We start from the raw sequence: 23,521 nt of genomic DNA, 5'->3' as shown, positions 1-23,521 counted from the left end.
TAGTAGCAGAAATAAGGCAAGCAAGGCAATCAAGGCTTGTTTTTTTGTTCGGTCTCTTCCTTTTCACGATGCTTCAAAGTCAACGAAAGGTACATGTGCAAAACGCTCATGCATTGGCCGGGAATCGAACCCGGGCCTCCCGCGTGGCAGGCGAGAATTCTACCACTGAACCACCAATGCCTTACATGCTGCACACTGGTGCTACAGTGCTCTGGACCATTGCAGCCCAGAGCAGCTGATTTAACAGAGCACTGCAGTGACATGAGGATGGCGCCAGCTCCGGTGGGTGAATGGGAGCTGCGCTGCCCTGGCAGTCCTTCTCACTCACTTGGCCACGAACGGCCAGGTTCTATAGACAGGAAAAGTGGACAGAGGCAAGCACACTGGTAGATGAGGGTGGCCTTTGTATGGGTCGCTACTCTGAGTGCAGTTCCCTGAGCACCGTGCCTCAGGAAAGCCAGACTTCTACCGCAGGACTCAGGGGATATCTTTGCAGCCACACGAGGCTGACACCCTTTCAATCTGGGCTTCTGGGGTCTTCTGGGAATTATTTGCATAATAGGTTTCCCGCCTTAAGTTGAAACTGCCGTTCCATCTTCTGCTAAAAGAGGGCAGCAGAGTGCTTTCTTTGCGCAGAAAACAGACAAGCAATGCAATCATCTTATCTACCGTTTCCATTTTTCTTTTCCCATGCCTTTTAAAATATCAAGAGACACGTCTACAAAAGTGCCATGCATTGGCCGGGAATCGAACCCGGGCCTCCCGCTTGGGAAGCAAGAATTCTACCACTGAACTACCAATGCTTGACAAGCAGCATTACTGCGGTAGAGCGCTTGATTTAACACACCTGCCAGTTCCATGCGAATGGTCACTCGTAAACTCTTGACTTCTGCTGAAAGCCTCATTGAAGGCCTTTGCAGACGTGTGAGACTGGCACCTACTCGGGCTGGGCCTCTATGAGTGTTTTGCATAATCTGAGATTGCCCTGCTTCCAGTCAAGGCGCAGCGGCCCCTTCTACTAAAAGGGATCAGCAGAGTGATCGCTAGTAGCAGAAATAAGGCAAGCAAGGCAATCAAGGCTTGTTTTTTTGTTCGGTCTCTTCCTTTTCACGATGCTTCAAAGTCAACGAAAGGTACATGTGCAAAACGCTCATGCATTGGCCGGGAATCGAACCCGGGCCTCCCGCGTGGCAGGCGAGAATTCTACCACTGAACCACCAATGCCTTACATGCTGCACACTGGCGCTACAGTGCTCTGGACCATTGCAGCCCAGAGCAGCTGATTTAACAGAGCACTGCAGTGACATGAGGATGGCGCCAGCTCCGGTGGGTGAATGGGAGCTGCGCTGCCCTGGCAGTCCTTCTCACTCACTTGGCCACGAACGGCCACGAACGGCCAGGTTCTATAGACAGGAAAAGTGGACAGAGGCAAGCACACTGGTAGATGAGGGTGGCCTTTGTATGGGTCGCTACTCTGAGTGCAGTTCCCTGAGCACCGTGCCTCAGGAAAGCCAGACTTCTACCGCAGGACTCAGGGGATATCTTTGCAGCCACACGAGGCTGACACCCTTTCAATCTGGGCTTCTGGGGTCTTCTGGGAATTATTTGCATAATAGGTTTCCCGCCTTAAATTGAAACTGCCGTTCCATCTTCTGCTAAAAGAGGGCAGCAGAGTGCTTTCTTTGCGCAGAAAACAGACAAGCAATGCAATCATCTTATCTACCGTTTCCATTTTTCTTTTCCCATGCCTTTTAAAATATCAAGAGACACGTCTACAAAAGTGCCATGCATTGGCCGGGAATCGAACCCGGGCCTCCCGCTTGGGAAGCGAGAATTCTACCACTGAACTACCAATGCTTGACAAGCAGCATTACTGCGGTAGAGCGCTTGATTTAACACACCTGCCAGTTCCATGCGAATGGTCACTCGTAAACTCTTGACTTCTGCTGAAAGCCTCATTGAAGGCCTTTGCAGACGTGTGAGACTGGCACCTACTCGGGCTGGGCCTCTATGAGTGTTTTGCATAATCTGAGATTGCCCTGCTTCCAGTCAAGGCGCAGCGGCCCCTTCTACTAAAAGGGATCAGCAGAGTGATCGCTAGTAGCAGAAATAAGGCAAGCAAGGCAATCAAGGCTTGTTTTTTTGTTCGGTCTCTTCCTTTTCACGATGCTTCAAAGTCAACGAAAGGTACATGTGCAAAACGCTCATGCATTGGCCGGGAATCGAACCCGGGCCTCCCGCGTGGCAGGCGAGAATTCTACCACTGAACCACCAATGCCTTACATGCTGCACACTGGCGCTACAGTGCTCTGGACCATTGCAGCCCAGAGCAGCTGATTTAACAGAGCACTGCAGTGACATGAGGATGGCGCCAGCTCCGGTGGGTGAATGGGAGCTGCGCTGCCCTGGCAGTCCTTCTCACTCACTTGGCCACGAACGGCCACGAACGGCCAGGTTCTATAGACAGGAAAAGTGGACAGAGGCAAGCACACTGGTAGATGAGGGTGGCCTTTGTATGGGTCGCTACTCTGAGTGCAGTTCCCTGAGCACCGTGCCTCAGGAAAGCCAGACTTCTACCGCAGGACTCAGGGGATATCTTTGCAGCCACACGAGGCTGACACCCTTTCAATCTGGGCTTCTGGGGTCTTCTGGGAATTATTTGCATAATAGGTTTCCCGCCTTAAATTGAAACTGCCGTTCCATCTTCTGCTAAAAGAGGGCAGCAGAGTGCTTTCTTTGCGCAGAAAACAGACAAGCAATGCAATCATCTTATCTACCGTTTCCATTTTTCTTTTCCCATGCCTTTTAAAATATCAAGAGACACGTCTACAAAAGTGCCATGCATTGGCCGGGAATCGAACCCGGGCCTCCCGCTTGGGAAGCGAGAATTCTACCACTGAACTACCAATGCTTGACAAGCAGCATTACTGCGGTAGAGCGCTTGATTTAACACACCTGCCAGTTCCATGCGAATGGTCACTCGTAAACTCTTGACTTCTGCTGAAAGCCTCATTGAAGGCCTTTGCAGACGTGTGAGACTGGCACCTACTCGGGCTGGGCCTCTATGAGTGTTTTGCATAATCTGAGATTGCCCTGCTTCCAGTCAAGGCGCAGCGGCCCCTTCTACTAAAAGGGATCAGCAGAGTGATCGCTAGTAGCAGAAATAAGGCAAGCAAGGCAATCAAGGCTTGTTTTTTTGTTCGGTCTCTTCCTTTTCACGATGCTTCAAAGTCAACGAAAGGTACATGTGCAAAACGCTCATGCATTGGCCGGGAATCGAACCCGGGCCTCCCGCGTGGCAGGCGAGAATTCTACCACTGAACCACCAATGCCTTACATGCTGCACACTGGCGCTACAGTGCTCTGGACCATTGCAGCCCAGAGCAGCTGATTTAACAGAGCACTGCAGTGACATGAGGATGGCGCCAGCTCCGGTGGGTGAATGGGAGCTGCGCTGCCCTGGCAGTCCTTCTCACTCACTTGGCCACGAACGGCCACGAACGGCCAGGTTCTATAGACAGGAAAAGTGGACAGAGGCAAGCACACTGGTAGATGAGGGTGGCCTTTGTATGGGTCGCTACTCTGAGTGCAGTTCCCTGAGCACCGTGCCTCAGGAAAGCCAGACTTCTACCGCAGGACTCAGGGGATATCTTTGCAGCCACACGAGGCTGACACCCTTTCAATCTGGGCTTCTGGGGTCTTCTGGGAATTATTTGCATAATAGGTTTCCCGCCTTAAATTGAAACTGCCGTTCCATCTTCTGCTAAAAGAGGGCAGCAGAGTGCTTTCTTTGCGCAGAAAACAGACAAGCAATGCAATCATCTTATCTACCGTTTCCATTTTTCTTTTCCCATGCCTTTTAAAATATCAAGAGACACGTCTACAAAAGTGCCATGCATTGGCCGGGAATCGAACCCGGGCCTCCCGCTTGGGAAGCGAGAATTCTACCACTGAACTACCAATGCCTGACAAGCAGCATTACTGCGGTAGAGCACTTGATTTAACACACCTGCCAGTTCCATGCGAATGGTCACTCGTAAACTCTTGACTTCTGCTGAAAGCCTCATTGAAGGCCTTTGCAGACGTGTGAGACTGGCACCTACTCGGGCTGGGCCTCTATGAGCGTTTTGCATAATCTGAGATTGCCCTGCTTCCAGTCAAGGCGCAGCGGCCCCTTCTACTAAAAGGGATCAGCAGAGCGATCGCTAGTAGCAGAAATAAGGCAAGCAAGGCAATCAAGGCTTGTTTTTTTGTTCGGTCTCTTCCTTTTCACGATGCTTCAAAGTCAACGAAAGGTACATGTGCAAAACGCTCATGCATTGGCCGGGAATCGAACCCGGGCCTCCCGCGTGGCAGGTGAGAATTCTACCACTGAACCACCAATGCCTTACATGCTGTACACTGGCGCTACAGTGCTCTGGACCATTGCAGCCCAGAGCAGCTGATTTAACAGAGCACTGCAGTGACATGAGGATGGCGCCAGCTCCGGTGGGTGAATGGGAGCTGCGCTGCCCTGGCAGTCCTTCTCACTCACTTGGCCACGAACGGCCACGAACGGCCAGGTTCTATAGACAGGAAAAGTGGACAGAGGCAAGCACACTGGTAGATGAGGGTGGCCTTTGTATGGGTCGCTACTCTGAGTGCAGTTCCCTGAGCACCGTGCCTCAGGAAAGCCAGACTTCTACCGCAGGACTCAGGGGATATCTTTGCAGCCACACGAGGCTGACACCCTTTCAATCTGGGCTTCTGGGGTCTTCTGGGAATTATTTGCATAATAGAAGGTTTCCCGCCTTAAGTTGAAACTGCAGTTCCATCTTCTGCTAAAAGAGGGCAGCAGATTGCTTTCTTTGCGCAGAAAACAGACAAGCAATGCAATCATCTTATCTACCGTTTCCATTTTTCTTTTCCCATGCCTTTTAAAATATCAAGAGACACGTCTACAAAAGTGCCATGCATTGGCCGGGAATCGAACCCGGGCCTCCCGCTTGGGAAGCGAGAATTCTACCACTGAACTACCAATGCTTGACAAGCAGCATTACTGCGGTAGAGCGCTTGATTTAACACACCTGCCAGTTCCATGCGAATGGTCACTCGTAAACTCTTGACTTCTGCTGAAAGCCTCATTGAAGGCCTTTGCAGACGTGTGAGACTGGCACCTACTCGGGCTGGGCCTCTATGAGCGTTTTGCATAATCTGAGATTGCCCTGCTTCCAGTCAAGGCGCAGCGGCCCCTTCTACTAAAAGGGATCAGCAGAGTGATCGCTAGTAGCAGAAATAAGGCAAGCAAGGCAATCAAGGCTTGTTTTTTTGTTCGGTCTCTTCCTTTTCACGATGCTTCAAAGTCAACGAAAGGTACATGTGCAAAACACTCATGCATTGGCCGGGAATCGAACCCGGGCCTCCCGCGTGGCAGGCGAGAATTCTACCACTGAACCACCAATGCCTTACATGCTGCACACTGGCGCTACAGTGCTCTGGACCATTGCAGCCCAGAGCAGCTGATTTAACAGAGCACTGCAGTGACATGAGGATGGCGCCAGCTCCGGTGGGTGAATGGGAGCTGCGCTGCCCTGGCAGTCCTTCTCACTCACTTGGCCACGAACGGCCAGGTTCTATAGACAGGAAAAGTGGACAGAGGCAAGCACACTGGTAGATGAGGGTGGCCTTTGTATGGGTCGCTACTCTGAGTGCAGTTCCCTGAGCACCGTGCCTCAGGAAAGCCAGACTTCTACCGCAGGACTCAGGGGATATCTTTGCAGCCACACGAGGCTGACACCCTTTCAATCTGGGCTTCTGGGGTCTTCTGGGAATTATTTGCATAATAGGTTTCCCGCCTTAAATTGAAACTGCCGTTCCATCTTCTGCTAAAAGAGGGCAGCAGAGTGCTTTCTTTGCGCAGAAAACAGACAAGCAATGCAATCATCTTATCTACCGTTTCCATTTTTCTTTTCCCATGCCTTTTAAAATATCAAGAGACACGTCTACAAAAGTGCCATGCATTGGCCGGGAATCGAACCCGGGCCTCCCGCTTGGGAAGCGAGAATTCTACCACTGAACTACCAATGCCTGACAAGCAGCATTACTGCGGTAGAGCACTTGATTTAACACACCTGCCAGTTCCATGCGAATGGTCACTCGTAAACTCTTGACTTCTGCTGAAAGCCTCATTGAAGGCCTTTGCAGACGCGTGAGACTGGCACCTACTCGGGCTGGGCCTCTATGAGCGTTTTGCATAATCTGAGATTGCCCTGCTTCCAGTCAAGGCGCAGCGGCCCCTTCTACTAAAAGGGATCAGCAGAGTGATCGCTAGTAGCAGAAATAAGGCAAGCAAGGCAATCAAGGCTTGTTTTTTTGTTCGGTCTCTTCCTTTTCACGATGCTTCAAAGTCAACGAAAGGTACATGTGCAAAACGCTCATGCATTGGCCGGGAATCGAACCCGGGCCTCCCGCGTGGCAGGCGAGAATTCTACCACTGAACCACCAATGCCTTACATGCTGTACACTGGCGCTACAGTGCTCTGGACCATTGCAGCCCAGAGCAGCTGATTTAACAGAGCACTGCAGTGACATGAGGATGGCGCCAGCTCCGGTGGGTGAATGGGAGCTGCGCTGCCCTGGCAGTCCTTCTCACTCACTTGGCCACGAACGGCCACGAACGGCCAGGTTCTATAGACAGGAAAAGTGGACAGAGGCAAGCACACTGGTAGATGAGGGTGGCCTTTGTATGGGTCGCTACTCTGAGTGCAGTTCCCTGAGCACCATGCCTCAGGAAAGCCAGACTTCTACCGCAGGACTCAGGGGATATCTTTGCAGCCACACGAGGCTGACACCCTTTCAATCTGGGCTTCTGGGGTCTTCTGGGAATTATTTGCATAATAGAAGGTTTCCCGCCTTAAGTTGAAACTGCAGTTCCATCTTCTGCTAAAAGAGGGCAGCAGATTGCTTTCTTTGCGCAGAAAACAGACAAGCAATGCAATCATCTTATCTACCGTTTCCATTTTTCTTTTCCCATGCCTTTTAAAATATCAAGAGACACGTCTACAAAAGTGCCATGCATTGGCCGGGAATCGAACCCGGGCCTCCCGCTTGGGAAGCGAGAATTCTACCACTGAACTACCAATGCTTGACAAGCAGCATTACTGCGGTAGAGCGCTTGATTTAACACACCTGCCAGTTCCATGCGAATGGTCACTCGTAAACTCTTGACTTCTGCTGAAAGCCTCATTGAAGGCCTTTGCAGACGTGTGAGACTGGCACCTACTCGGGCTGGGCCTCTATGAGCGTTTTGCATAATCTGAGATTGCCCTGCTTCCAGTCAAGGCGCAGCGGCCCCTTCTACTAAAAGGGATCAGCAGAGTGATCGCTAGTAGCAGAAATAAGGCAAGCAAGGCAATCAAGGCTTGTTTTTTTGTTCGGTCTCTTCCTTTTCACGATGCTTCAAAGTCAACGAAAGGTACATGTGCAAAACACTCATGCATTGGCCGGGAATCGAACCCGGGCCTCCCGCGTGGCAGGCGAGAATTCTACCACTGAACCACCAATGCCTTACATGCTGCACACTGGCGCTACAGTGCTCTGGACCATTGCAGCCCAGAGCAGCTGATTTAACAGAGCACTGCAGTGACATGAGGATGGCGCCAGCTCCGGTGGGTGAATGGGAGCTGCGCTGCCCTGGCAGTCCTTCTCACTCACTTGGCCACGAACGGCCACGAACGGCCAGGTTCTATAGACAGGAAAAGTGGACAGAGGCAAGCACACTGGTAGATGAGGGAGGCCTTTGTATGGGTCGCTACTCTGAGTGCAGTTCCCTGAGCACCGTGCCTCAGGAAAGCCAGACTTCTACCGCAGGACTCAGGGGATATCTTTGCAGCCACACGAGGCTGACACCCTTTCAATCTGGGCTTCTGGGGTCTTCTGGGAATTATTTGCATAATAGAAGGTTTCCCGCCTTAAGTTGAAACTGCCGTTCCATCTTCTGCTAAAAGAGGGCAGCAGAGTGCTTTCTTTGCGCAGAAAACAGACAAGCAATGCAATCATCTTATCTACCGTTTCCATTTTTCTTTTCCCATGCCTTTTAAAATATCAAGAGACACGTCTACAAAAGTGCCATGCATTGGCCGGGAATCGAACCCGGGCCTCCCGCTTGGGAAGCGAGAATTCTACCACTGAACTACCAATGCCTGACAAGCAGCATTACTGCGGTAGAGCACTTGATTTAACACACCTGCCAGTTCCATGCGAATGGTCACTCGTAAACTCTTGACTTCTGCTGAAAGCCTCATTGAAGGCCTTTGCAGACGTGTGAGACTGGCACCTACTCGGGCTGGGCCTCTATGAGCTGTTTGCATAATCTGAGATTGCCCTGCTTCCAGTCAAGGCGCAGCGGCCCCTTCTACTAAAAGGGATCAGCAGAGTGATCGCTAGTAGCAGAAATAAGGCAAGCAAGGCAATCAAGGCTTGTTTTTTTGTTCGGTCTCTTCCTTTTCACGATGCTTCAAAGTCAACGAAAGGTACATGTGCAAAACGCTCATGCATTGGCCGGGAATCGAACCCGGGCCTCCCGCGTGGCAGGCGAGAATTCTACCACTGAACCACCAATGCCTTACATGCTGCACACTGGTGCTACAGTGCTCTGGACCATTGCAGCCCAGAGCAGCTGATTTAACAGAGCACTGCAGTGACATGAGGATGGCGCCAGCTCCGGTGGGTGAATGGGAGCTGCGCTGCCCTGGCAGTCCTTCTCACTCACTTGGCCACGAACGGCCAGGTTCTATAGACAGGAAAAGTGGACAGAGGCAAGCACACTGGTAGATGAGGGTGGCCTTTGTATGGGTCGCTACTCTGAGTGCAGTTCCCTGAGCACCGTGCCTCAGGAAAGCCAGACTTCTACCGCAGGACTCAGGGGATATCTTTGCAGCCACACGAGGCTGACACCCTTTCAATCTGGGCTTCTGGGGTCTTCTGGGAATTATTTGCATAATAGGTTTCCCGCCTTAAGTTGAAACTGCCGTTCCATCTTCTGCTAAAAGAGGGCAGCAGAGTGCTTTCTTTGCGCAGAAAACAGACAAGCAATGCAATCATCTTATCTACCGTTTCCATTTTTCTTTTCCCATGCCTTTTAAAATATCAAGAGACACGTCTACAAAAGTGCCATGCATTGGCCGGGAATCGAACCCGGGCCTCCCGCTTGGGAAGCGAGAATTCTACCACTGAACTACCAATGCTTGACAAGCAGCATTACTGCGGTAGAGCGCTTGATTTAACACACCTGCCAGTTCCATGCGAATGGTCACTCGTAAACTCTTGACTTCTGCTGAAAGCCTCATTGAAGGCCTTTGCAGACGTGTGAGACTGGCACCTACTCGGGCTGGGCCTCTATGAGTGTTTTGCATAATCTGAGATTGCCCTGCTTCCAGTCAAGGCGCAGCGGCCCCTTCTACTAAAAGGGATCAGCAGAGTGATCGCTAGTAGCAGAAATAAGGCAAGCAAGGCAATCAAGGCTTGTTTTTTTGTTCGGTCTCTTCCTTTTCACGATGCTTCAAAGTCAACGAAAGGTACATGTGCAAAACGCTCATGCATTGGCCGGGAATCGAACCCGGGCCTCCCGCGTGGCAGGCGAGAATTCTACCACTGAACCACCAATGCCTTACATGCTGCACACTGGCGCTACAGTGCTCTGGACCATTGCAGCCCAGAGCAGCTGATTTAACAGAGCACTGCAGTGACATGAGGATGGCGCCAGCTCCGGTGGGTGAATGGGAGCTGCGCTGCCCTGGCAGTCCTTCTCACTCACTTGGCCACGAACGGCCACGAACGGCCAGGTTCTATAGACAGGAAAAGTGGACAGAGGCAAGCACACTGGTAGATGAGGGTGGCCTTTGTATGGGTCGCTACTCTGAGTGCAGTTCCCTGAGCACCGTGCCTCAGGAAAGCCAGACTTCTACCGCAGGACTCAGGGGATATCTTTGCAGCCACACGAGGCTGACACCCTTTCAATCTGGGCTTCTGGGGTCTTCTGGGAATTATTTGCATAATAGGTTTCCCGCCTTAAATTGAAACTGCCGTTCCATCTTCTGCTAAAAGAGGGCAGCAGAGTGCTTTCTTTGCGCAGAAAACAGACAAGCAATGCAATCATCTTATCTACCGTTTCCATTTTTCTTTTCCCATGCCTTTTAAAATATCAAGAGACACGTCTACAAAAGTGCCATGCATTGGCCGGGAATCGAACCCGGGCCTCCCGCTTGGGAAGCGAGAATTCTACCACTGAACTACCAATGCCTGACAAGCAGCATTACTGCGGTAGAGCACTTGATTTAACACACCTGCCAGTTCCATGCGAATGGTCACTCGTAAACTCTTGACTTCTGCTGAAAGCCTCATTGAAGGCCTTTGCAGACGTGTGAGACTGGCACCTACTCGGGCTGGGCCTCTATGAGCGTTTTGCATAATCTGAGATTGCCCTGCTTCCAGTCAAGGCGCAGCGGCCCCTTCTACTAAAAGGGATCAGCAGAGCGATCGCTAGTAGCAGAAATAAGGCAAGCAAGGCAATCAAGGCTTGTTTTTTTGTTCGGTCTCTTCCTTTTCACGATGCTTCAAAGTCAACGAAAGGTACATGTGCAAAACGCTCATGCATTGGCCGGGAATCGAACCCGGGCCTCCCGCGTGGCAGGTGAGAATTCTACCACTGAACCACCAATGCCTTACATGCTGTACACTGGCGCTACAGTGCTCTGGACCATTGCAGCCCAGAGCAGCTGATTTAACAGAGCACTGCAGTGACATGAGGATGGCGCCAGCTCCGGTGGGTGAATGGGAGCTGCGCTGCCCTGGCAGTCCTTCTCACTCACTTGGCCACGAACGGCCACGAACGGCCAGGTTCTATAGACAGGAAAAGTGGACAGAGGCAAGCACACTGGTAGATGAGGGTGGCCTTTGTATGGGTCGCTACTCTGAGTGCAGTTCCCTGAGCACCGTGCCTCAGGAAAGCCAGACTTCTACCGCAGGACTCAGGGGATATCTTTGCAGCCACACGAGGCTGACACCCTTTCAATCTGGGCTTCTGGGGTCTTCTGGGAATTATTTGCATAATAGAAGGTTTCCCGCCTTAAGTTGAAACTGCAGTTCCATCTTCTGCTAAAAGAGGGCAGCAGATTGCTTTCTTTGCGCAGAAAACAGACAAGCAATGCAATCATCTTATCTACCGTTTCCATTTTTCTTTTCCCATGCCTTTTAAAATATCAAGAGACACGTCTACAAAAGTGCCATGCATTGGCCGGGAATCGAACCCGGGCCTCCCGCTTGGGAAGCGAGAATTCTACCACTGAACTACCAATGCTTGACAAGCAGCATTACTGCGGTAGAGCGCTTGATTTAACACACCTGCCAGTTCCATGCGAATGGTCACTCGTAAACTCTTGACTTCTGCTGAAAGCCTCATTGAAGGCCTTTGCAGACGTGTGAGACTGGCACCTACTCGGGCTGGGCCTCTATGAGCGTTTTGCATAATCTGAGATTGCCCTGCTTCCAGTCAAGGCGCAGCGGCCCCTTCTACTAAAAGGGATCAGCAGAGTGATCGCTAGTAGCAGAAATAAGGCAAGCAAGGCAATCAAGGCTTGTTTTTTTGTTCGGTCTCTTCCTTTTCACGATGCTTCAAAGTCAACGAAAGGTACATGTGCAAAACACTCATGCATTGGCCGGGAATCGAACCCGGGCCTCCCGCGTGGCAGGCGAGAATTCTACCACTGAACCACCAATGCCTTACATGCTGCACACTGGCGCTACAGTGCTCTGGACCATTGCAGCCCAGAGCAGCTGATTTAACAGAGCACTGCAGTGACATGAGGATGGCGCCAGCTCCGGTGGGTGAATGGGAGCTGCGCTGCCCTGGCAGTCCTTCTCACTCACTTGGCCACGAACGGCCACGAACGGCCAGGTTCTATAGACAGGAAAAGTGGACAGAGGCAAGCACACTGGTAGATGAGGGTGGCCTTTGTATGGGTCGCTACTCTGAGTGCAGTTCCCTGAGCACCGTGCCTCAGGAAAGCCAGACTTCTACCGCAGGACTCAGGGGATATCTTTGCAGCCACACGAGGCTGACACCCTTTCAATCTGGGCTTCTGGGGTCTTCTGGGAATTATTTGCATAATAGAAGGTTTCCCGCCTTAAGTTGAAACTGCAGTTCCATCTTCTGCTAAAAGAGGGCAGCAGATTGCTTTCTTTGCGCAGAAAACAGACAAGCAATGCAATCATCTTATCTACCGTTTCCATTTTTCTTTTCCCATGCCTTTTAAAATATCAAGAGACACGTCTACAAAAGTGCCATGCATTGGCCGGGAATCGAACCCGGGCCTCCCGCTTGGGAAGCGAGAATTCTACCACTGAACTACCAATGCTTGACAAGCAGCATTACTGCGGTAGAGCGCTTGATTTAACACACCTGCCAGTTCCATGCGAATGGTCACTCGTAAACTCTTGACTTCTGCTGAAAGCCTCATTGAAGGCCTTTGCAGACGTGTGAGACTGGCACCTACTCGGGCTGGGCCTCTATGAGCGTTTTGCATAATCTGAGATTGCCCTGCTTCCAGTCAAGGCGCAGCGGCCCCTTCTACTAAAAGGGATCAGCAGAGTGATCGCTAGTAGCAGAAATAAGGCAAGCAAGGCAATCAAGGCTTGTTTTTTTGTTCGGTCTCTTCCTTTTCACGATGCTTCAAAGTCAACGAAAGGTACATGTGCAAAACACTCATGCATTGGCCGGGAATCGAACCCGGGCCTCCCGCGTGGCAGGCGAGAATTCAACCACTGAACCACCAATGCCTTACATGCTGCACACTGGCGCTACAGTGCTCTGGACCATTGCAGCCCAGAGCAGCTGATTTAACAGAGCACTGCAGTGACATGAGGATGGCGCCAGCTCCGGTGGGTGAATGGGAGCTGCGCTGCCCTGGCAGTCCTTCTCACTCACTTGGCCACGAACGGCCACGAACGGCCAGGTTCTATAGACAGGAAAAGTGGACAGAGGCAAGCACACTGGTAGATGAGGGTGGCCTTTGTATGGGTCGCTACTCTGAGTGCAGTTCCCTGAGCACCGTGCCTCAGGAAAGCCAGACTTCTACCGCAGGACTCAGGGGATATCTTTGCAGCCACACGAGGCTGACACCCTTTCAATCTGGGCTTCTGGGGTCTTCTGGGAATTATTTGCATAATAGGTTTCCCGCCTTAAGTTGAAACTGCCGTTCCATCTTCTGCTAAAAGAGGGCAGCAGAGTGCTTTCTTTGCGCAGAAAACAGACAAGCAATGCAATCATCTTATCTACCGTTTCCATTTTTCTTTTCCCATGCCTTTTAAAATATCAAGAGACACGTCTACAAAAGTGCCATGCATTGGCCGGGAATCGAACCCGGGCCTCCCGCTTGGGAAGCGAGAATTCTACCACTGAACTACCAATGCTTGACAAGCAGCATTACTGCGGTAGAGCGCTTGATTTAACACACCTGCCAGTTCCATGCGAATGGTCACTCGTAAACTCTTGACTTCTGCTGAAAGCCTCATTGAAGGCCTTTGCAGACGTGTGAGACTGGCACCTACTCGGGCTGGGCCTCTATGAGTGTTTTGCATAATCTGAGATTGCCCTGCTTCCAGTCAAGGCGCAGCGGCCCCTTCTACTAAAAGGGATCAGCAGAGTGATCGCTAGTAGCAGAAATAAGGCAAGCAAGGCAATCAAGGCTTGTTTTTTTGTTCGGTCTCTTCCTTTTCACGATGCTTCAAAGTCAACGAAAGGTACATGTGCAAAACGCTCATGCATTGGCCGGGAATCGAACCCGGGCCTCCCGCGTGGCAGGCGAGAATTCTACCACTGAACCACCAATGCCTTACATGCTGCACACTGGCGCTACAGTGCTCTGGACCATTGCAGCCCAGAGCAGCTGATTTAACAGAGCACTGCAGTGACATGAGGATGGCGCCAGCTCCGGTGGGTGAATGGGAGCTGCGCTGCCCTGGCAGTCCTTCTCACTCACTTGGCCACGAACGGCCACGAACGGCCAGGTTCTATAGACAGGAAAAGTGGACAGAGGCAAGCACACTGGTAGATGAGGGTGGCCTTTGTATGGGTCGCTACTCTGAGTGCAGTTCCCTGAGCACCGTGCCTCAGGAAAGCCAGACTTCTACCGCAGGACTCAGGGGATATCTTTGCAGCCACACGAGGCTGACACCCTTTCAATCTGGGCTTCTGGGGTCTTCTGGGAATTATTTGCATAATAGGTTTCCCGCCTTAAATTGAAACTGCCGTTCCATCTTCTGCTAAAAGAGGGCAGCAGAGTGCTTTCTTTGCGCAGAAAACAGACAAGCAATGCAATCATCTTATCTACCGTTTCCATTTTTCTTTTCCCATGCCTTTTAAAATATCAAGAGACACGTCTACAAAAGTGCCATGCATTGGCCGGGAATCGAACCCGGGCCTCCCGCTTGGGAAGCGAGAATTCTACCACTGAACTACCAATGCCTGACAAGCAGCATTACTGCGGTAGAGCACTTGATTTAACACACCTGCCAGTTCCATGCGAATGGTCACTCGTAAACTCTTGACTTCTGCTGAAAGCCTCATTGAAGGCCTTTGCAGACGTGTGAGACTGGCACCTACTCGGGCTGGGCCTCTATGAGCGTTTTGCATAATCTGAGATTGCCCTGCTTCCAGTCAAGGCGCAGCGGCCCCTTCTACTAAAAGGGATCAGCAGAGCGATCGCTAGTAGCAGAAATAAGGCAAGCAAGGCAATCAAGGCTTGTTTTTTTGTTCGGTCTCTTCCTTTTCACGATGCTTCAAAGTCAACGAAAGGTACATGTGCAAAACGCTCATGCATTGGCCGGGAATCGAACCCGGGCCTCCCGCGTGGCAGGTGAGAATTCTACCACTGAACCACCAATGCCTTACATGCTGTACACTGGCGCTACAGTGCTCTGGACCATTGCAGCCCAGAGCAGCTGATTTAACAGAGCACTGCAGTGACATGAGGATGGCGCCAGCTCCGGTGGGTGAATGGGAGCTGCGCTGCCCTGGCAGTCCTTCTCACTCACTTGGCCACGAACGGCCACGAACGGCCAGGTTCTATAGACAGGAAAAGTGGACAGAGGCAAGCACACTGGTAGATGAGGGTGGCCTTTGTATGGGTCGCTACTCTGAGTGCAGTTCCCTGAGCACCGTGCCTCAGGAAAGCCAGACTTCTACCGCAGGACTCAGGGGATATCTTTGCAGCCACACGAGGCTGACACCCTTTCAATCTGGGCTTCTGGGGTCTTCTGGGAATTATTTGCATAATAGAAGGTTTCCCGCCTTAAGTTGAAACTGCAGTTCCATCTTCTGCTAAAAGAGGGCAGCAGATTGCTTTCTTTGCGCAGAAAACAGACAAGCAATGCAATCATCTTATCTACCGTTTCCATTTTTCTTTTCCCATGCCTTTTAAAATATCAAGAGACACGTCTACAAAAGTGCCATGCATTGGCCGGGAATCGAACCCGGGCCTCCCGCTTGGGAAGCGAGAATTCTACCACTGAACTACCAATGCTTGACAAGCAGCATTACTGCGGTAGAGCGCTTGATTTAACACACCTGCCAGTTCCATGCGAATGGTCACTCGTAAACTCTTGACTTCTGCTGAAAGCCTCATTGAAGGCCTTTGCAGACGTGTGAGACTGGCACCTACTCGGGCTGGGCCTCTATGAGCGTTTTGCATAATCTGAGATTGCCCTGCTTCCAGTCAAGGCGCAGCGGCCCCTTCTACTAAAAGGGATCAGCAGAGTGATCGCTAGTAGCAGAAATAAGGCAAGCAAGGCAATCAAGGCTTGTTTTTTTGTTCGGTCTCTTCCTTTTCACGATGCTTCAAAGTCAACGAAAGGTACATGTGCAAAACACTCATGCATTGGCCGGGAATCGAACCCGGGCCTCCCGCGTGGCAGGCGAGAATTCTACCACTGAACCACCAATGCCTTACATGCTGCACACTGGCGCTACAGTGCTCTGGACCATTGCAGCCCAGAGCAGCTGATTTAACAGAGCACTGCAGTGACATGAGGATGGCGCCAGCTCCGGTGGGTGAATGGGAGCTGCGCTGCCCTGGCAGTCCTTCTCACTCACTTGGCCACGAACGGCCACGAACGGCCAGGTTCTATAGACAGGAAAAGTGGACAGAGGCAAGCACACTGGTAGATGAGGGTGGCCTTTGTATGGGTCGCTACTCTGAGTGCAGTTCCCTGAGCACCGTGCCTCAGGAAAGCCAGACTTCTACCGCAGGACTCAGGGGATATCTTTGCAGCCACACGAGGCTGACACCCTTTCAATCTGGGCTTCTGGGGTCTTCTGGGAATTATTTGCATAATAGAAGGTTTCCCGCCTTAAGTTGAAACTGCAGTTCCATCTTCTGCTAAAAGAGGGCAGCAGATTGCTTTCTTTGCGCAGAAAACAGACAAGCAATGCAATCATCTTATCTACCGTTTCCATTTTTCTTTTCCCATGCCTTTTAAAATATCAAGAGACACGTCTACAAAAGTGCCATGCATTGGCCGGGAATCGAACCCGGGCCTCCCGCTTGGGAAGCGAGAATTCTACCACTGAACTACCAATGCTTGACAAGCAGCATTACTGCGGTAGAGCGCTTGATTTAACACACCTGCCAGTTCCATGCGAATGGTCACTCGTAAACTCTTGACTTCTGCTGAAAGCCTCATTGAAGGCCTTTGCAGACGTGTGAGACTGGCACCTACTCGGGCTGGGCCTCTATGAGCGTTTTGCATAATCTGAGATTGCCCTGCTTCCAGTCAAGGCGCAGCGGCCCCTTCTACTAAAAGGGATCAGCAGAGTGATCGCTAGTAGCAGAAATAAGGCAAGCAAGGCAATCAAGGCTTGTTTTTTTGTTCGGTCTCTTCCTTTTCACGATGCTTCAAAGTCAACGAAAGGTACATGTGCAAAACACTCATGCATTGGCCGGGAATCGAACCCGGGCCTCCCGCGTGGCAGGCGAGAATTCAACCACTGAACCACCAATGCCTTACATGCTGCACACTGGCGCTACAGTGCTCTGGACCATTGCAGCCCAGAGCAGCTGATTTAACAGAGCACTGCAGTGACATGAGGATGGCGCCAGCTCCGGTGGGTGAATGGGAGCTGCGCTGCCCTGGCAGTCCTTCTCACTCACTTGGCCACGAACGGCCACGAACGGCCAGGTTCTATAGACAGGAAAAGTGGACAGAGGCAAGCACACTGGTAGATGAGGGTGGCCTTTGTATGGGTCGCTACTCTGAGTGCAGTTCCCTGAGCACCGTGCCTCAGGAAAGCCAGACTTCTACCGCAGGACTCAGGGGATATCTTTGCAGCCACACGAGGCTGACACCCTTTCAATCTGGGCTTCTGGGGTCTTCTGGGAATTATTTGCATAATAGGTTTCCCGCCTTAAGTTGAAACTGCCGTTCCATCTTCTGCTAAAAGAGGGCAGCAGAGTGCTTTCTTTGCGCAGAAAACAGACAAGCAATGCAATCATCTTATCTACCGTTTCCATTTTTCTTTTCCCATGCCTTTTAAAATATCAAGAGACACGTCTACAAAAGTGCCATGCATTGGCCGGGAATCGAACCCGGGCCTCCCGCTTGGGAAGCGAGAATTCTACCACTGAACTACCAATGCTTGACAAGCAGCATTACTGCGGTAGAGCGCTTGATTTAACACACCTGCCAGTTCCATGCGAATGGTCACTCGTAAACTCTTGACTTCTGCTGAAAGCCTCATTGAAGGCCTTTGCAGACGTGTGAGACTGGCACCTACTCGGGCTGGGCCTCTATGAGTGTTTTGCATAATCTGAGATTGCCCTGCTTCCAGTCAAGGCGCAGCGGCCCCTTCTACTAAAAGGGATCAGCAGAGTGATCGCTAGTAGCAGAAATAAGGCAAGCAAGGCAATCAAGGCTTGTTTTTTTGTTCGGTCTCTTCCTTTTCACGATGCTTCAAAGTCAACGAAAGGTACATGTGCAAAACGCTCATGCATTGGCCGGGAATCGAACCCGGGCCTCCCGCGTGGCAGGCGAGAATTCTACCACTGAACCACCAATGCCTTACATGCTGCACACTGGCGCTACAGTGCTCTGGACCATTGCAGCCCAGAGCAGCTGATTTAACAGAGCACTGCAGTGACATGAGGATGGCGCCAGCTCCGGTGGGTGAATGGGAGCTGCGCTGCCCTGGCAGTCCTTCTCACTCACTTGGCCACGAACGGCCACGAACGGCCAGGTTCTATAGACAGGAAAAGTGGACAGAGGCAAGCACACTGGTAGATGAGGGTGGCCTTTGTATGGGTCGCTACTCTGAGTGCAGTTCCCTGAGCACCGTGCCTCAGGAAAGCCAGACTTCTACCGCAGGACTCAGGGGATATCTTTGCAGCCACACGAGGCTGACACCCTTTCAATCTGGGCTTCTGGGGTCTTCTGGGAATTATTTGCATAATAGGTTTCCCGCCTTAAATTGAAACTGCCGTTCCATCTTCTGCTAAAAGAGGGCAGCAGAGTGCTTTCTTTGCGCAGAAAACAGACAAGCAATGCAATCATCTTATCTACCGTTTCCATTTTTCTTTTCCCATGCCTTTTAAAATATCAAGAGACACGTCTACAAAAGTGCCATGCATTGGCCGGGAATCGAACCCGGGCCTCCCGCTTGGGAAGCGAGAATTCTACCACTGAACTACCAATGCCTGACAAGCAGCATTACTGCGGTAGAGCACTTGATTTAACACACCTGCCAGTTCCATGCGAATGGTCACTCGTAAACTCTTGACTTCTGCTGAAAGCCTCATTGAAGGCCTTTGCAGACGTGTGAGACTGGCACCTACTCGGGCTGGGCCTCTATGAGCGTTTTGCATAATCTGAGATTGCCCTGCTTCCAGTCAAGGCGCAGCGGCCCCTTCTACTAAAAGGGATCAGCAGAGTGATCGCTAGTAGCAGAAATAAGGCAAGCAAGGCTTGTTTTTTTGTTCGGTCTCTTCCTTTTCACGATGCTTCAAAGTCAACGAAAGGTACATGTGAAAAACGCTCATGCATTGGCCGGGAATCGAACCCGGGCCTCCCGCGTGGCAGGTGAGAATTCTACCACTGAACCACCAATGCCTTACATGCTGTACACTGGCGCTACAGTGCTCTGGACCATTGCAGCCCAGAGCAGCTGATTTAACAGAGCACTGCAGTGACATGAGGATGGCGCCAGCTCCGGTGGGTGAATGGGAGCTGCGCTGCCCTGGCAGTCCTTCTCACTCACTTGGCCACGAACGGCCACGAACGGCCAGGTTCTATAGACAGGAAAAGTGGACAGAGGCAAGCACACTGGTAGATGAGGGTGGCCTTTGTATGGGTCGCTACTCTGAGTGCAGTTCCCTGAGCACCGTGCCTCAGGAAAGCCAGACTTCTACCGCAGGACTCAGGGGATATCTTTGCAGCCACACGAGGCTGACACCCTTTCAATCTGGGCTTCTGGGGTCTTCTGGGAATTATTTGCATAATAGAAGGTTTCCCGCCTTAAGTTGAAACTGCCGTTCCATCTTCTGCTAAAAGAGGGCAGCAGAGTGCTTTCTTTGCGCAGAAAACAGACAAGCAATGCAATCATCTTATCTACCGTTTCCATTTTTCTTTTCCCATGCCTTTTAAAATATCAAGAGACACGTCTACAAAAGTGCCATGCATTGGCCGGGAATCGAACCCGGGCCTCCCGCTTGGGAAGCGAGAATTCTACCACTGAACTACCAATGCCTGACAAGCAGCATTACTGCGGTAGAGCACTTGATTTAACACACCTGCCAGTTCCATGCGAATGGTCACTCGTAAACTCTTGACTTCTGCTGAAAGCCTCATTGAAGGCCTTTGCAGACGTGTGAGACTGGCACCTACTCGGGCTGGGCCTCTATGAGCTGTTTGCATAATCTGAGATTGCCCTGCTTCCAGTCAAGGCGCAGCGGCCCCTTCTACTAAAAGGGATCAGCAGAGTGATCGCTAGTAGCAGAAATAAGGCAAGCAAGGCAATCAAGGCTTGTTTTTTTGTTCGGTCTCTTCCTTTTCACGATGCTTCAAAGTCAACGAAAGGTACATGTGCAAAACGCTCATGCATTGGCCGGGAATCGAACCCGGGCCTCCCGCGTGGCAGGCGAGAATTCTACCACTGAACCACCAATGCCTTACATGCTGCACACTGGCGCTACAGTGCTCTGGACCATTGCAGCCCAGAGCAGCTGATTTAACAGAGCACTGCAGTGACATGAGGATGGCGCCAGCTCCGGTGGGTGAATGGGAGCTGCGCTGCCCTGGCAGTCCTTCTCACTCACTTGGCCACGAACGGCCAGGTTCTATAGACAGGAAAAGTGGACAGAGGCAAGCACACTGGTAGATGAGGGTGGCCTTTGTATGGGTCGCTACTCTGAGTGCAGTTCCCTGAGCACCGTGCCTCAGGAAAGCCAGACTTCTACCGCAGGACTCAGGGGATATCTTTGCAGCCACACGAGGCTGACACCCTTTCAATCTGGGCTTCTGGGGTCTTCTGGGAATTATTTGCATAATAGGTTTCCCGCCTTAAATTGAAACTGCCGTTCCATCTTCTGCTAAAAGAGGGCAGCAGAGTGCTTTCTTTGCGCAGAAAACAGACAAGCAATGCAATCATCTTATCTACCGTTTCCATTTTTCTTTTCCCATGCCTTTTAAAATATCAAGAGACACGTCTACAAAAGTGCCATGCATTGGCCGGGAATCGAACCCGGGCCTCCCGCTTGGGAAGCGAGAATTCTACCACTGAACTACCAATGCCTGACAAGCAGCATTACTGCGGTAGAGCACTTGATTTAACACACCTGCCAGTTCCATGCGAATGGTCACTCGTAAACTCTTGACTTCTGCTGAAAGCCTCATTGAAGGCCTTTGCAGACGTGTGAGACTGGCACCTACTCGGGCTGGGCCTCTATGAGCGTTTTGCATAATCTGAGATTGCCCTGCTTCCAGTCAAGGCGCAGCGGCCCCTTCTACTAAAAGGGATCAGCAGAGTGATCGCTAGTAGCAGAAATAAGGCAAGCAAGGCAATCAAGGCTTGTTTTTTTGTTCGGTCTCTTCCTTTTCACGATGCTTCAAAGTCAACGAAAGGTACATGTGCAAAACGCTCATGCATTGGCCGGGAATCGAACCCGGGCCTCCCGCGTGGCAGGCGAGAATTCTACCACTGAACCACCAATGCCTTACATGCTGTACACTGGCGCTACAGTGCTCTGGACCATTGCAGCCCAGAGCAGCTGATTTAACAGAGCACTGCAGTGACATGAGGATGGCGCCAGCTCCGGTGGGTGAATGGGAGCTGCGCTGCCCTGGCAGTCCTTCTCACTCACTTGGCCACGAACGGCCACGAACGGCCAGGTTCTATAGACAGGAAAAGTGGACAGAGGCAAGCACACTGGTAGATGAGGGTGGCCTTTGTATGGGTCGCTACTCTGAGTGCAGTTCCCTGAGCACCGTGCCTCAGGAAAGCCAGACTTCTACCGCAGGACTCAGGGGATATCTTTGCAGCCACACGAGGCTGACACCCTTTCAATCTGGGCTTCTGGGGTCTTCTGGGAATTATTTGCATAATAGAAGGTTTCCCGCCTTAAGTTGAAACTGCAGTTCCATCTTCTGCTAAAAGAGGGCAGCAGAGTGCTTTCTTTGCGCAGAAAACAGACAAGCAATGCAATCATCTTATCTACCGTTTCCATTTTTCTTTTCCCATGCCTTTTAAAATATCAAGAGACACGTCTACAAAAGTGCCATGCATTGGCCGGGAATCGAACCCGGGCCTCCCGCTTGGGAAGCGAGAATTCTACCACTGAACTACCAATGCCTGACAAGCAGCATTACTGCGGTAGAGCACTTGATTTAACACACCTGCCAGTTCCATGCGAATGGTCACTCGTAAACTCTTGACTTCTGCTGAAAGCCTCATTGAAGGCCTTTGCAGACGTGTGAGACTGGCACCTACTCGGGCTGGGCCTCTATGAGCTGTTTGCATAATCTGAGATTGCCCTGCTTCCAGTCAAGGCGCAGCGGCCCCTTCTACTAAAATGGATCAGCAGAGTGATCGCTAGTAGCAGAAATAAGGCAAGCAAGGCAATCAAGGCTTGTTTTTTTGTTCGGTCTCTTCCTTTTCACGATGCTTCAAAGTCAACGAAAGGTACATGTGCAAAACGCTCATGCATTGGCCGGGAATCGAACCCGGGCCTCCCGCGTGGCAGGCGAGAATTCTACCACTGAACCACCAATGCCTTACATGCTGCACACTGGTGCTACAGTGCTCTGGACCATTGCAGCCCAGAGCAGCTGATTTAACAGAGCACTGCAGTGACATGAGGATGGCGCCAGCTCCGGTGGGTGAATGGGAGCTGCGCTGCCCTGGCAGTCCTTCTCACTCACTTGGCCACGAACGGCCACGAACGGCCAGGTTCTATAGACAGGAAAAGTGGACAGAGGCAAGCACACTGGTAGATGAGGGTGGCCTTTGTATGGGTCGCTACTCTGAGTGCAGTTCCCTGAGCACCGTGCCTCAGGAAAGCCAGACTTCTACCGCAGGACTCAGGGGATATCTTTGCAGCCACACGAGGCTGACACCCTTTCAATCTGGGCTTCTGGGGTCTTCTGGGAATTATTTGCATAATAGGTTTCCCGCCTTAAGTTGAAACTGCCGTTCCATCTTCTGCTAAAAGAGGGCAGCAGAGTGCTTTCTTTGCGCAGAAAACAGACAAGCAATGCAATCATCTTATCTACCGTTTCCATTTTTCTTTTCCCATGCCTTTTAAAATATCAAGAGACACGTCTACAAAAGTGCCATGCATTGGCCGGGAATCGAACCCGGGCCTCCCGCTTGGGAAGCGAGAATTCTACCACTGAACTACCAATGCTTGACAAGCAGCATTACTGCGGTAGAGCGCTTGATTTAACACACCTGCCAGTTCCATGCGAATGGTCACTCGTAAACTCTTGACTTCTGCTGAAAGCCTCATTGAAGGCCTTTGCAGACGTGTGAGACTGGCACCTACTCGGGCTGGGCCTCTATGAGTGTTTTGCATAATCTGAGATTGCCCTGCTTCCAGTCAAGGCGCAGCGGCCCCTTCTACTAAAAGGGATCAGCAGAGTGATCGCTAGTAGCAGAAATAAGGCAAGCAAGGCAATCAAGGCTTGTTTTTTTGTTCGGTCTCTTCCTTTTCACGATGCTTCAAAGTCAACGAAAGGTACATGTGCAAAACGCTCATGCATTGGCCGGGAATCGAACCCGGGCCTCCCGCGTGGCAGGCGAGAATTCTACCACTGAACCACCAATGCCTTACATGCTGCACACTGGCGCTACAGTGCTCTGGACCATTGCAGCCCAGAGCAGCTGATTTAACAGAGCACTGCAGTGACATGAGGATGGCGCCAGCTCCGGTGGGTGAATGGGAGCTGCGCTGCCCTGGCAGTCCTTCTCACTCACTTGGCCACGAACGGCCACGAACGGCCA

At 51.4% G+C, this 23,521-nt stretch overlaps 39 non-coding genes across 39 annotated transcripts; all 39 read right to left on the bottom strand.

Annotated features, from left to right (window-relative positions):
* Positions 1–109: 109 nt before the first annotated feature.
* TRNAG-GCC (transfer RNA glycine (anticodon GCC)) lies at positions 110–180 on the bottom strand. Its single transcript has one exon. It is a non-coding gene; the product is annotated as a tRNA-Gly (tRNA).
* A 552-nt stretch (positions 181–732) lies between these two features.
* Positions 733–803, bottom strand: TRNAG-CCC (transfer RNA glycine (anticodon CCC)). The gene has a single exon. It is a non-coding gene; the product is annotated as a tRNA-Gly (tRNA).
* A 350-nt stretch (positions 804–1,153) lies between these two features.
* TRNAG-GCC (transfer RNA glycine (anticodon GCC)) lies at positions 1,154–1,224 on the bottom strand. Its single transcript has one exon. It is a non-coding gene; the product is annotated as a tRNA-Gly (tRNA).
* Positions 1,225–1,786: 562 nt separating this feature from the next.
* TRNAG-CCC (transfer RNA glycine (anticodon CCC)) lies at positions 1,787–1,857 on the bottom strand. Its single transcript has one exon. It is a non-coding gene; the product is annotated as a tRNA-Gly (tRNA).
* A 350-nt stretch (positions 1,858–2,207) lies between these two features.
* Positions 2,208–2,278, bottom strand: TRNAG-GCC (transfer RNA glycine (anticodon GCC)). The gene has a single exon. It is a non-coding gene; the product is annotated as a tRNA-Gly (tRNA).
* Positions 2,279–2,840: 562 nt separating this feature from the next.
* On the bottom strand, positions 2,841–2,911 carry TRNAG-CCC (transfer RNA glycine (anticodon CCC)). Its single transcript has one exon. It is a non-coding gene; the product is annotated as a tRNA-Gly (tRNA).
* Positions 2,912–3,261: 350 nt separating this feature from the next.
* Positions 3,262–3,332, bottom strand: TRNAG-GCC (transfer RNA glycine (anticodon GCC)). The gene has a single exon. It is a non-coding gene; the product is annotated as a tRNA-Gly (tRNA).
* A 562-nt stretch (positions 3,333–3,894) lies between these two features.
* On the bottom strand, positions 3,895–3,965 carry TRNAG-CCC (transfer RNA glycine (anticodon CCC)). Its single transcript has one exon. It is a non-coding gene; the product is annotated as a tRNA-Gly (tRNA).
* Positions 3,966–4,951: 986 nt separating this feature from the next.
* Positions 4,952–5,022, bottom strand: TRNAG-CCC (transfer RNA glycine (anticodon CCC)). Its single transcript has one exon. It is a non-coding gene; the product is annotated as a tRNA-Gly (tRNA).
* A 350-nt stretch (positions 5,023–5,372) lies between these two features.
* TRNAG-GCC (transfer RNA glycine (anticodon GCC)) lies at positions 5,373–5,443 on the bottom strand. Its single transcript has one exon. It is a non-coding gene; the product is annotated as a tRNA-Gly (tRNA).
* Positions 5,444–5,995: 552 nt separating this feature from the next.
* On the bottom strand, positions 5,996–6,066 carry TRNAG-CCC (transfer RNA glycine (anticodon CCC)). Its single transcript has one exon. It is a non-coding gene; the product is annotated as a tRNA-Gly (tRNA).
* Positions 6,067–6,416: 350 nt separating this feature from the next.
* TRNAG-GCC (transfer RNA glycine (anticodon GCC)) lies at positions 6,417–6,487 on the bottom strand. Its single transcript has one exon. It is a non-coding gene; the product is annotated as a tRNA-Gly (tRNA).
* A 565-nt stretch (positions 6,488–7,052) lies between these two features.
* TRNAG-CCC (transfer RNA glycine (anticodon CCC)) lies at positions 7,053–7,123 on the bottom strand. The gene has a single exon. It is a non-coding gene; the product is annotated as a tRNA-Gly (tRNA).
* Positions 7,124–7,473: 350 nt separating this feature from the next.
* On the bottom strand, positions 7,474–7,544 carry TRNAG-GCC (transfer RNA glycine (anticodon GCC)). Its single transcript has one exon. It is a non-coding gene; the product is annotated as a tRNA-Gly (tRNA).
* Positions 7,545–8,109: 565 nt separating this feature from the next.
* On the bottom strand, positions 8,110–8,180 carry TRNAG-CCC (transfer RNA glycine (anticodon CCC)). The gene has a single exon. It is a non-coding gene; the product is annotated as a tRNA-Gly (tRNA).
* Positions 8,181–8,530: 350 nt separating this feature from the next.
* TRNAG-GCC (transfer RNA glycine (anticodon GCC)) lies at positions 8,531–8,601 on the bottom strand. The gene has a single exon. It is a non-coding gene; the product is annotated as a tRNA-Gly (tRNA).
* Positions 8,602–9,153: 552 nt separating this feature from the next.
* On the bottom strand, positions 9,154–9,224 carry TRNAG-CCC (transfer RNA glycine (anticodon CCC)). The gene has a single exon. It is a non-coding gene; the product is annotated as a tRNA-Gly (tRNA).
* A 350-nt stretch (positions 9,225–9,574) lies between these two features.
* Positions 9,575–9,645, bottom strand: TRNAG-GCC (transfer RNA glycine (anticodon GCC)). The gene has a single exon. It is a non-coding gene; the product is annotated as a tRNA-Gly (tRNA).
* A 562-nt stretch (positions 9,646–10,207) lies between these two features.
* On the bottom strand, positions 10,208–10,278 carry TRNAG-CCC (transfer RNA glycine (anticodon CCC)). The gene has a single exon. It is a non-coding gene; the product is annotated as a tRNA-Gly (tRNA).
* Positions 10,279–11,264: 986 nt separating this feature from the next.
* Positions 11,265–11,335, bottom strand: TRNAG-CCC (transfer RNA glycine (anticodon CCC)). Its single transcript has one exon. It is a non-coding gene; the product is annotated as a tRNA-Gly (tRNA).
* Positions 11,336–11,685: 350 nt separating this feature from the next.
* Positions 11,686–11,756, bottom strand: TRNAG-GCC (transfer RNA glycine (anticodon GCC)). The gene has a single exon. It is a non-coding gene; the product is annotated as a tRNA-Gly (tRNA).
* A 565-nt stretch (positions 11,757–12,321) lies between these two features.
* TRNAG-CCC (transfer RNA glycine (anticodon CCC)) lies at positions 12,322–12,392 on the bottom strand. Its single transcript has one exon. It is a non-coding gene; the product is annotated as a tRNA-Gly (tRNA).
* Positions 12,393–13,375: 983 nt separating this feature from the next.
* Positions 13,376–13,446, bottom strand: TRNAG-CCC (transfer RNA glycine (anticodon CCC)). The gene has a single exon. It is a non-coding gene; the product is annotated as a tRNA-Gly (tRNA).
* A 350-nt stretch (positions 13,447–13,796) lies between these two features.
* TRNAG-GCC (transfer RNA glycine (anticodon GCC)) lies at positions 13,797–13,867 on the bottom strand. The gene has a single exon. It is a non-coding gene; the product is annotated as a tRNA-Gly (tRNA).
* A 562-nt stretch (positions 13,868–14,429) lies between these two features.
* On the bottom strand, positions 14,430–14,500 carry TRNAG-CCC (transfer RNA glycine (anticodon CCC)). Its single transcript has one exon. It is a non-coding gene; the product is annotated as a tRNA-Gly (tRNA).
* A 986-nt stretch (positions 14,501–15,486) lies between these two features.
* On the bottom strand, positions 15,487–15,557 carry TRNAG-CCC (transfer RNA glycine (anticodon CCC)). Its single transcript has one exon. It is a non-coding gene; the product is annotated as a tRNA-Gly (tRNA).
* A 350-nt stretch (positions 15,558–15,907) lies between these two features.
* TRNAG-GCC (transfer RNA glycine (anticodon GCC)) lies at positions 15,908–15,978 on the bottom strand. Its single transcript has one exon. It is a non-coding gene; the product is annotated as a tRNA-Gly (tRNA).
* A 565-nt stretch (positions 15,979–16,543) lies between these two features.
* TRNAG-CCC (transfer RNA glycine (anticodon CCC)) lies at positions 16,544–16,614 on the bottom strand. Its single transcript has one exon. It is a non-coding gene; the product is annotated as a tRNA-Gly (tRNA).
* A 983-nt stretch (positions 16,615–17,597) lies between these two features.
* TRNAG-CCC (transfer RNA glycine (anticodon CCC)) lies at positions 17,598–17,668 on the bottom strand. Its single transcript has one exon. It is a non-coding gene; the product is annotated as a tRNA-Gly (tRNA).
* Positions 17,669–18,018: 350 nt separating this feature from the next.
* TRNAG-GCC (transfer RNA glycine (anticodon GCC)) lies at positions 18,019–18,089 on the bottom strand. Its single transcript has one exon. It is a non-coding gene; the product is annotated as a tRNA-Gly (tRNA).
* A 562-nt stretch (positions 18,090–18,651) lies between these two features.
* On the bottom strand, positions 18,652–18,722 carry TRNAG-CCC (transfer RNA glycine (anticodon CCC)). Its single transcript has one exon. It is a non-coding gene; the product is annotated as a tRNA-Gly (tRNA).
* Positions 18,723–19,699: 977 nt separating this feature from the next.
* Positions 19,700–19,770, bottom strand: TRNAG-CCC (transfer RNA glycine (anticodon CCC)). Its single transcript has one exon. It is a non-coding gene; the product is annotated as a tRNA-Gly (tRNA).
* Positions 19,771–20,120: 350 nt separating this feature from the next.
* Positions 20,121–20,191, bottom strand: TRNAG-GCC (transfer RNA glycine (anticodon GCC)). Its single transcript has one exon. It is a non-coding gene; the product is annotated as a tRNA-Gly (tRNA).
* Positions 20,192–20,743: 552 nt separating this feature from the next.
* On the bottom strand, positions 20,744–20,814 carry TRNAG-CCC (transfer RNA glycine (anticodon CCC)). Its single transcript has one exon. It is a non-coding gene; the product is annotated as a tRNA-Gly (tRNA).
* Positions 20,815–21,164: 350 nt separating this feature from the next.
* On the bottom strand, positions 21,165–21,235 carry TRNAG-GCC (transfer RNA glycine (anticodon GCC)). The gene has a single exon. It is a non-coding gene; the product is annotated as a tRNA-Gly (tRNA).
* Positions 21,236–21,800: 565 nt separating this feature from the next.
* TRNAG-CCC (transfer RNA glycine (anticodon CCC)) lies at positions 21,801–21,871 on the bottom strand. The gene has a single exon. It is a non-coding gene; the product is annotated as a tRNA-Gly (tRNA).
* Positions 21,872–22,221: 350 nt separating this feature from the next.
* Positions 22,222–22,292, bottom strand: TRNAG-GCC (transfer RNA glycine (anticodon GCC)). Its single transcript has one exon. It is a non-coding gene; the product is annotated as a tRNA-Gly (tRNA).
* A 562-nt stretch (positions 22,293–22,854) lies between these two features.
* TRNAG-CCC (transfer RNA glycine (anticodon CCC)) lies at positions 22,855–22,925 on the bottom strand. The gene has a single exon. It is a non-coding gene; the product is annotated as a tRNA-Gly (tRNA).
* A 350-nt stretch (positions 22,926–23,275) lies between these two features.
* Positions 23,276–23,346, bottom strand: TRNAG-GCC (transfer RNA glycine (anticodon GCC)). The gene has a single exon. It is a non-coding gene; the product is annotated as a tRNA-Gly (tRNA).
* Positions 23,347–23,521: the final 175 nt, after the last annotated feature.

The sequence above is a fragment of the Ambystoma mexicanum genome, unplaced genomic scaffold (assembly GCF_040938575.1).
Source record: "Ambystoma mexicanum isolate Mex_15411 unplaced genomic scaffold, UKY_AmexF1_1 Mex_scaf52, whole genome shotgun sequence".
In the NCBI taxonomy this organism is placed as follows: Eukaryota; Metazoa; Chordata; class Amphibia; order Caudata; family Ambystomatidae; genus Ambystoma; species Ambystoma mexicanum.
This window is presented reverse-complemented; position numbering and strand designations above follow the sequence as displayed.